General features: G+C 42.4%; 1 long non-coding RNA gene across 1 annotated transcript; it reads right to left on the bottom strand.

Annotated features, from left to right (window-relative positions):
* Positions 1 to 1160: 1160 nt before the first annotated feature.
* Positions 1161 to 1604, bottom strand: LOC124880458. Its single transcript, XR_007041349.1, has 3 exons — positions 1515 to 1604; positions 1292 to 1419; positions 1161 to 1208 (listed from the first exon to the last, which is right to left on the bottom strand). It is a non-coding gene; the product is annotated as an uncharacterized LOC124880458 (long non-coding RNA).
* Between the last annotated feature and the right edge of the window lie 6126 nt (positions 1605 to 7730).

The following is a 7730-nucleotide window of genomic DNA, read 5'->3' as shown; positions in this document are numbered from 1 at the left end:
AGCGTTTCGTTATTTCTAAAGTTATTTAGTTTCTGGGAAGGAGAACAAATTACCAGATTGATTTAAATTCATCATGAAATCGTTGATGTTTTATATCTGACAGCATGTATCAGCAGCATGTAAGACACAATGTTTGTTGTTAACAAATGAGCAAAGATCATCTTCAACAAACTAACTCAGCAGACATTTTGCTCCGTCACTAATCAGAGAGCAGGCACAACATCCAGCCAGCTCTCTCCCCACATGATTAACACCTCATTCTTTCATCGTGACCTTGGCTCTTCACACAATCAAGAGTCTGATTGTATGACACACCCACACACACACACACAGGCCTGGCTTGTTAGTAGTAACATTAATTACTGTGACACGTGTGTGAGTGGCTGCTGGACACAGTCAGAGTAAACTAATGAGAGACCTCCTGTTTGGGTTGTGTAAGAGTTGTTGCTTTGAGCTGTAACATCCTGCAACATGTGTTGCTGTACATGCAAATCAAACACCCCACTGGATTGCACTCGCTTGGCCTGAGGACACATCTCTTTCAGTTGCTGATGTGTTGTCAGTTCATGTTCATGATTTAAACTGTTTTAACTGGAAGAAAACGGTTTTTGTAAGTTTTATTAGTGGAGTAACATCAAGATCATCCTATGTTATGTTGATCTGAATTTTTTAATTCAGATAAGACTTTTTTGCAACCTGTCAATCGTGCATGAAGAGCTGCGTCAGCAGCGCTGCAGCATAAATAAGGATGCAAGATTTTCCAAAAGATTTGTTACATCTGAAATGGGAAAGAGGTGAATGTGTCCCCTGTCTGCTGTTTGTTCAGTTAAAAAGATTAAAATTCCTTGTGTCTGAAATTTTACCTGATGTTTATTTTGCTTTTGATGTAATGAAAGATCAGATAGATAAGCTGCTACCACATTATAGCTGTAGTAGCTTGTCAATATTAACACCATCATTTCACTTTAAACTGGAACAAGAAATGTTATTAAAGGTGACCTATTATACTTCCTGTTAAACATTTGGGATAGGTCTATGGGTTATTCAAAACATGTTAATTACATTTTTCACACAAAATCATTGTCAGTTAATGAGATTTCACCTCCTCAGTTCCCCTTTTTAAAGCTATTTTAAGAATGTGCTGTTTTAGAGCTCTATCACTTTTATGCAAATCAGCTGTATCTGGCCACGCCCCCAACCTCCATTTCCTACACGAGAAAACGAAAACAACACTTATAAGACAACAACAATAAGTACTTATGTTCCTGTCATCAGCAGATTTGCCACGAACCGTAGGGACTGAATATTTCTTCAGTGTTTCTATAAATCCTGACGTGTTCTGATGTGAGTTCTCAAAGCAGTCTGGGGTGAACTGATTCAAACTAGTTCTGTCTTCAGCAACGTGACTGGAACATTGGCCTCAAAAATAAAATGAAGACACCAATCTGTGTTATCCAACAGTGGGAGAATGTGCATGGACAGATGTGGGTCTTTGCAGCCAACAGAACATCTACCTATGAGTCCAGCCATTGTAAAGCACCTGTAAGGTAAAACCCGCCGGAGAGACGTGATCCTCTACTGAAAATCAAGTGGGTGGAGCTCCGCTTCAGTTGCTAGTCAGGGGCGGGACTCAGGTAACGTTGCTAGGTGCCAGTGTAATTGTGACGTCACACTTACACAGCTTTTGAAACTGTGCATTTTCTAGACAAAATAAAACATTCATTTATAGCCAAAAAAATGGCAGAATGTTTCTTTTGTGTTTGGGCTGTTTGTCTTATCAGATGACTTGCAGATTTACACTCACCACCCTCTTTATGAGGTACACCTTGGTAGTACTTGGTTGCTGGACCTGCTTTTACCTTCAGAACATCCTTAATTCTTTCAAACAAAGCTTGATCAAGGGCTGGGAAACATTCCTCAGAGGTTTTGGTCCATCTTGATATGACAGCTTCACACAGCTGCTGCAGATTTGTCATCGGATCATTAATGATGAGAATTTCTTGTTCCACATGCCAAACGTGTTCTGTTGGACTAAGATGTACTAACGGTGACCATTGGAGATTGGAGTTCAGAGAGCTCATTTTCATTTGGTGACATGGAGCATTATCCTGCCGGTAGTAGCCATCAGAAGATGGGTCCACTGTGGTCATAAGGGGATGGAAATGGTCAGCACCAGTGCTCAGGTAGGCTGTGGGGTTTAAACATTGTTTGTTTGTACTAACGGTCAGAACGTGTAAAATATAAAAATATCCCCCTTACTATTGTACCTACACCACCAGCCAGAATGGCTGATACAAGGCAGGATCTACATTTTTATGTTGTGTCCACCAAATTCTGACCCAACCATCTGAATGATACCTGCCTGGTCCAATGAGTCAGACTCATCTGACCAACATTTTTCCAACCCGTTATTGTCCGGTTCTGGTGAGTCTGGGTGAACAGGAGTCAAACCTGGTGTGGTCTCCTGCTGCTGTGAAACATCTGCCTCACGGTTCCACATGTTGTGTTTAGAGGTGGTATTCTGCAGACCTTGGTTGGAACCAGTGGTTATTTGAGCTGCTGTTGCCTTTCTATCATCTGGAACCAGTCGGCCCATTTTCCTTTGACCTCAACAGGTCATTTTCATCCACACAGCTGATGCTCACTGGAGATTTTCTCTTTTTTCTGTAACAAATCTAGAAAGAAATTCAAAACAGCTTACCATATATTTTTATGTACCTGAGCTAATATAATTAGAATTCGTGGGCCTAAAATGTTATTTCTTTCAGACTGGCATGTGTCTGATGCTGCAATAATTTGGACAGGAATGCTCAAACAGTAAGAGCAGACATTCATCTTTTCTGAAAACTGTGAATAACACCTCCTTCTTCCTAGAAGTTCAAATTAATTAGACTCATTATTAAACAGGTGTTTCAATGTACAACAACTCTGCTTCTCTGATCTCTTACTATTAATTTGCCAATAAATGTTTATATATGGTCATCAAAAGCAAGGTTTCTTCTTCTGCAGGGAAACTTATTTATATACAACATGAAAATATCCTGGTGCCCTTGAAAAGTCTACATTGTTCTCTAGGTCTTGCACAAATGCAGAGAAAAGATTTATTTTTTTATCACACCTTTCCTCATCTTTTCACGTCTGCCTTTCTCTGAGATCTAACATTTAATCTGAGCTTCCAGACATTGTCGTTTACTAGAATACAGAGACACTGAGTCATGCTGTAATTCTATAGTTTTGGGTTTGAGATTGAATAATTTGAATGTACCTTATGGTAAAACTATTACAACCTTTAACATAGAAATATGGACTGCATCCTATTACAGATGCTTTAAAACAGATTGTGGTTTATGAAACTGTGTGAACTAATGGGATTTTTGTTTTCTCTAACATATAGTTGAAATAAATCCATGTATGTAATTTATCATCTGATCAATATTTTTTAGTTTTATGTTCCGTTGGAGCTACAGTGTAGAAAGGGTGTTTTGCAGGACGGATTTATTGGTGTGTTGCATCTGAAATATGGCAGATGGTAAAAACTTCTCGTCATTCAGGTGGTTTTCAGAAAGCCATGAATTTTCTTTTAAAGAAGAAGAATCTGGGAGTTGCATTAATAATAAATTAACCAGTGTTGGAAAATATTTAAAATACTTAATAAGGTCTGCATTGCTATGCTCAAGTTAGGTTTAATAATGTATGAAATAAAATGTATTGTGTAACTTAGTGGCTTGCTCAAAACAGGCCGCTGTGTCTATGTGTGTCTGACTTGGCTGTGGTCTGCCCGGCGACAGTGAAGATATTTCTGTACATGTCTGAAAATGACAGCCAAAAGTAGAATAACAGGAATGCTGTGAAGGTCGAACAGACAGCTGAATGCCAGGTGTAAGAGTTCAACTGACACTCAGCTAAACATATGTGTTTTTTCTTTGTAATTGTACACGCCTTGCTTTTGAATAAAAACCCTGTTCTGGGGAGGAAAAGTCAGAAGTGTTTCTGGTGACTCAGCTGGAACATCTCTCCCCGGCCGGGCAGAAGAAACTGTGCAGACTCTGTGCTTCCTTTTATTATTTTGTTTTACTAAAATAGTATAGCATATGACTTAGTTTTTCCAAAACAAACGAGCACGCAGGAGTTTCTGGGAACAACTCCATCAACTTGGTGACTCCCAACGTGATTTTGGGAAAAGCAGAGAGATTCGGATAAAACAGAGAATCCACCAACGTACATCTGGCACCGGGTACCCGTCACAGCATATTAAGGTAAAGCGGAAACCTGTTTAAATCAAATTCTGCTTTTGGCAATTTTCGATAGGCCTAAATTAAATGGTGTTTTATGTCCAAGTAAGTGGAAAACTCTTCTAAATTTATTAAATAAGAAAAATGTAAGGAAATCTGAACGAGGTTAAATAATAGTATTAATAGTAAAAAAAAAAAGAGGTTGAAGATTTTTTCCTGAGTTTGGCAACTCCACATGTTTTTTGACGAAAATTCATAATTGTGCTAGGTTTGAGGCCCGTAGTGTGGGAAACTACGAATTCTGAAAGCGGTTTTAAATAGGGTTTGAGTCCCTTTGAGCAGGGTTTGAGTCCCTTTGAGCTGGGTTTGAGTCCTTTTGAGTAGGGTTTGAGTCCCTTTGAGTAGGGTTTGAGTCCCTTTGAGTAGGGTTTGAGTCCCTTTGAGCTGGGTTTGAGTCCCTTTGAGTAGGGTTTGAGTCCCTTTGAGCTGGGTTTGAGTCCTTTTGAGTAGGGTTTGAGTCCCTTTGAGCAGGGTTTGAGTCCCTTTGAGCAGGGTTTGAGTCCCTTTGAGTAGGGTTTGAGTCCCTTTGAGCTGGGTTTGAGTCCTTTTGAGTAGGGTTTGAGTCCCTTTGAGCAGGGTTTGAGTCCCTTTGAGCTGGGTTTGAGTCCTTTTGAGTAGGGTTTGAGTCCCTTTGAGTAGGGTTTGAGTCCCTTTGAGTAGGGTTTGAGTCCCTTTGAGCAGGGTTTGAGTCCTTTTGAGTAGGGTTTGAGTCCCTTTGAGTAGGGTTTGAGTCCTTTTGAGTAGGGTTTGAGTCCCTTTGAGTAGGGTTTGAGTCCCTTTGAGTAGGGTTTGAGTCCCTTTGAGCAGGGTTTGAGTCCTTTTGAGTAGGGTTTGAGTCCCTTTGAGTAGGGTTTGAGTCCCTTTGAGCAGGGTTTGAGTCCCTTTGAGCAGGGTTTGAGTCCTTTTGAGTAGGGTTTGAGTCCCTTTGAGTAGGGTTTGAGTCCCTTTGAGCAGGGTTTGAGTCCTTTTGAGTAGGGTTTGAGTCCCTTTGAGTAGGGTTTGAGTCCCTTTGAGTAGGGTTTGAGTCCCTTTGAGTAGGGTTTGAGTCCCTTTGAGCAGGGTTTGAGTCCCTTTGAGTAGGGTTTGAGTCCCTTTGAGCAGGGTTTGAGTCCCTTTGAGTAGGGTTTGAGTCCCTTTGAGTAGGGTTTGAGTCCCTTTGAGCAGGGTTTGAGTCCTTTTGAGTAGGGTTTGAGTCCCTTTGAGTAGGGTTTGAGTCCCTTTGAGCTGGGTTTGAGTCCCTTTGAGTAGGGTTTGAGTCCCTTTGAGTAGGGTTTGAGTCCCTTTGAGCTGGGTTTGAGTCCCTTTGAGTAGGGTTTGAGTCCCTTTGAGTAGGGTTTGAGTCCCTTTGAGTAGGGTTTGAGTCCCTTTGAGCAGGGTTTGAGTCCCTTTGAGTAGGGTTTGAGTCCCTGAGAGTTATATGTTTAAAGGAGTCAGAAGCTAAGTTCGGGCAAAACACAAAGGTTTGAATGCTGTGTTTTATTCTCGATAAAACCAGATTACAGATGTGATAATTCATAAAACACATAGTCTGAAGTCCCGTGAAGCTATAAGTTACTGTGAACAGGTTGTAGGAATCTGTAAGACCAGTAACAGTGAGAGCATGACTGTGAGTTATAAATGACATTTGTAACAAGACCAGCATGAAAAAACTATGAGCTGAAAATAGGATAATTCAGCAAGAATAGTCAAACTTGGAGGACATCTAGTGGACTCCAGAGAAAAGTACATAATACACAAACACATAAATTGTATGAGCTGTGCACAGAAAACATAATCTGTGAGACAGACGTTGTCAGGCGGAGTGAGTGAGAGCGCGAACGGTGAGACAACGCTGCAGTCGGCAGAACTCTCATAAGCGGTTGAGTGAATGCAATTATTCTGTCTGGGAAACCTAGCGGTGTTAACAAAGGACAGATAATTGATTGCTGTTGACTGAATGTTTCATATAGTAAATTACATTGTGGTGTCTTGAGAATTTATTAGAACATTCTCAAAGGGGCTGAAAACTCGGGACATAGCGTGCCATATCTTCCGGCTGGCCACAATACATAAAAGTGTAAAACATGGACCACGTATGGTCCACTTGCAAGACCAGCAGGTCGCCCCCGCAGAGGGAGAAGTGGTCCACCACGTGGAGGCCAACAGCAGCAGTCTTCACTCCAATTGCCAGCCTGGGATGAGCCCAGTCTCTGGCCAGACCACTACTGAGGGTCCCCACAGAACCCCCCGGACAGAGGGACTGAGGACCCCTTACTGTCCGTGACGGTGGATGGACAAAGTCTTCCTTTTCTAGTGGACACTGGGGCTACATGCTCAACCATCAGACAAGCCCCTCCCAACACTCTCTCCACAAGGACTACCACTGTCATGGGGTTTTCTGGGGCTAAACAGGTCCTACCTTACACCAAGCCCCTAAGAACTGAAATAGGAGGGCAAACTTTGAACCACAGTTACTTAGTGTCCGCAGACACACCAGTAAATTTACTGAGCAGAGACATGTTGATCAAAATGGGCGCAACCATTCTGTGTGGTTCAAACGGACTGCAGGTGCACCTTCCTAATGGCTCCCAACTTTCATGTGGCAGCAACACACACTTTTCACATGGCCAGTATTTAATCCAGCCCTTACCCGATCCTATGGCTGACATTTACTGAGTCTTGCTACACCCAGAAACCACAGCGTGTAGAGGTGTTCTCTCTTCCTTCCTTCGGTGGAAATCCTGGATTTCCACTCTGGCACCCTATGTTCCTCCCCCTGACCCCCCGCATGTCACACTGTTTTATGACAGAAATAACTGTGAATGCTACCAGGAAAGCTTTGCTGATGAGCTGGAGGGTAAGACGTGGGGCATTGTCACCACTGACATTTATGTAGCTCCAGAAGGCGTTGTCGCCTCAGTACAGTTATCCAAAGAACAGGAAGGGTGGTTTGAAATGTGGGCTGATGACGTTCCACATGTTTCTTTAGCCCTTCATCCAGGACATGAAGCACGTGAGTTAGGGGGTGTGTTAAAACGCTCCCTCTCCCTACAGGATTGGCATCTCTCTTCCACTCCTAACCTCTCCTATTCACCTTCAGGGAACACTTATCGCATTCTTAATCATTCCACAGATGTAGGCACCCTGGAACATGTACAGTTAGACAGACATCATGGCAGAGAAAAATCAGATCACCCACTGGCAGCTGCAGTTGTACAAAACATGCCCTCCACACTCTGGGCAGAAGGTCCCATGGACGTGGGCCTCATACACTGTACTCCCATTACTTTTCAGCTTACTTCTGATCAACCAATCTGGAGGTCCCAATACCCTCATAAACCCGCTGCTGAACTGGGCATTAAGGACACAATTGAGGGTCTGTGGAATGCCGGTGTATTAGAGTCGGCTGACTCCTCCCCGTGGAATACACCTATTTTACCAGTTGAGAAAAAAGGAACA

Source organism: Girardinichthys multiradiatus, chromosome 2 (assembly GCF_021462225.1).
Source record: "Girardinichthys multiradiatus isolate DD_20200921_A chromosome 2, DD_fGirMul_XY1, whole genome shotgun sequence".
Classification (NCBI taxonomy): domain Eukaryota; kingdom Metazoa; phylum Chordata; class Actinopteri; order Cyprinodontiformes; family Goodeidae; genus Girardinichthys; species Girardinichthys multiradiatus.
Note: the sequence above shows the minus strand (reverse complement) of the source record. Positions and strands in the feature narration are given on the sequence as shown.